Consider the following 2,198-nt stretch of genomic DNA (forward strand, 5'->3'; position numbering starts at 1 on the left):
TTTGGTTTTTTCCTAAGGCTATTTTTAAAAATTCTAATTTGCATTTTCTGTGCAGTATATATACATATATATATATACATACATATATTTATATAATGAATTCTCTAATGCTTTTAGATTAAAGATATTACATATTGCTTTTGAGCATTATGCCTTTCAGTCAGTTGGGTCTAACACACAGACGTGCTATCTTGATCTCACTTTATTTTTTTTAACCCTCAGCTGAGGATATTTTTTCCATTAATTTTTAGAGAAAGTGAAAGGGAGGGAGGAGAGGGAGAGAGAGAGAGAGAGAAACATTGACATGAAAGAGACACTCCCCCCAAAGGTTTGTGCCCTTGACTAGGAATTGAACCAGCGACCCTTCGGTGCACAAGCCAATGCTCTAACCACAGAGGAAAGCCAGCCAGGGCTTAATCTCACTTTAAATTCATGACAGATAACCTCAATGATGTATTATGATTATCTCATGAACAATTTATAACACCAAATATAATCATTATAGAATTTACATGAATAAAGATTGAAAAAGGACCTCATTTTTCATCAAAAATAATTATAATTCTAACACATCTGTGAGAATGTCTGTTTGCACGCACTAGTGATTTTGACAAAATCAAAGTGGCTTTATTTCACTTATATATTTAACCACGATTAGATACATTGATAATTTACTTCCTGGTATTAGTTTGATTTATGTTGAGGGTAAGTCTGTTTTTAACTTTTTTATATGCTTTGGATATAACACTGATTTCAAGATGCTAACATTTCCTCTTAATATTTTGCTTGCTCTCTAGTTGACTTACTAACACTTCACAATGTCCGAAACTGGATTCAGCAATCTCACTTGGGATCAAGTTAGAATACTCGATCGAGTGTTAAATGAAGTAGTTCCAATTCATGGAAGGGGGAATTTCCCCACGTTGGAGGTAAAGCCAAAGTATATTATTCATGTTGTGAAAGATCAACTGATAGAGCAAGGAATTATTGTTAAAGACACCCGGTTGAATGGCTCCACTGCAAGTTACATCCTCGCAAGCCACAACGGAATCAGCTATAAGGATCTGGATGTTATTTTTGGTGTTGAACTATCAAGTAATCAAGAGTTTCAGGTGGTCAAGGATGCAGTTCTAGGATGTCTCCTTGACTTCTTACCACCAGGTGTAAAAAAGGAAAAGATCACCCTGAAGACCATGAAGGAGGCTTATGTGCAGAAGATGGTGAAAGTCTGCAACAAGCACGATCGCTGGAGTCTCATCTCCCTCTCAAACAACACTGGGAAGAACGTGGAGCTGAAATTTGTGAATTCACTCAGACGGCAGTTCGAGTTCAGTGTGGATTCCTTCCAGATTCTCTTGGATCCCATGCTAGACTTCTACAGTGACAAACATGCCAAGCTGTGCCAAGACTCCCACCCCGCTGTGGAAGTTGAGAGCATGTATGGAGACTTCCAGGAGGCGATGAGGCACCTGCAGTGCAAGCTCATAGCGACCAGAAAACCCGAGGAGATCAGGGGCGGGGGCCTTCTGAAGTACAGCAACCTGCTGGTCCGGGACTTCAAGGCAGCTCACGAGGCGGAAATCAAGACCCTGGAACGTTACATGTGCTCGAGATTCTTCATTGATTTCCCTAATATAGTAGAACAGCAAAAGAAGATCGAGTCCTACCTCCGCAACCATTTCATCGGTGACGAGAAGAGCAAGTACGACTACCTGATGACCTTGCGCAGGGTGGTGAGCGAGAGCACCGTGTGCCTCATGGGTAACGAGAGGATGCAAGCCATCAACATGATCACCCTGCTGGCGCTCCAGGTGCTCGGGGAACAGAACATCCTGCCCAACACGGACCGCGTAACCTGCTTCTATCACCCTGCTCCTTACTTCGCTTCCGAGGGAGGGTACCCTTCTTACTACGCCATCCCTGGACAGCCACCACCGATTTTCTTTCAGACATATCACCCACTGCACCTGCATGTGCCGAATTAAACACCTCTTCAAAGCAAGTTTCCAAATTCCGTAAAACGTAAGACCTATTTTTATTTTTCTAGAGTTGCCATTTATTTTCCATCATAGTAAATAAAATATCATCTGTGAACTAACCACTTCGAGTGACTCTCAGGCGTTATTGATTAGCTCTAACTACCTTTCAAATGTGGGGGGCCGCTTCAAATGATTTTCAAACCTTGCTACTTATGACTT

General features: G+C 41.5%; 1 pseudogene across 1 annotated transcript; it reads left to right on the forward strand.

The window, feature by feature from the left end:
• The first annotated feature begins 818 nt into the window (after positions 1 to 818).
• LOC308566185 (terminal nucleotidyltransferase 5D pseudogene) lies at positions 819 to 1,985 on the forward strand (annotated as a pseudogene). The gene has a single exon. The product of its transcript is annotated as a terminal nucleotidyltransferase 5D pseudogene (transcript).
• Positions 1,986 to 2,198: the final 213 nt, after the last annotated feature.

The sequence above is a fragment of the Miniopterus schreibersii genome (assembly GCF_964146895.1).
Source record: "Miniopterus schreibersii genome assembly, chromosome: 13".
NCBI classification, from domain to species: Eukaryota; Metazoa; Chordata; class Mammalia; order Chiroptera; family Miniopteridae; genus Miniopterus; species Miniopterus schreibersii.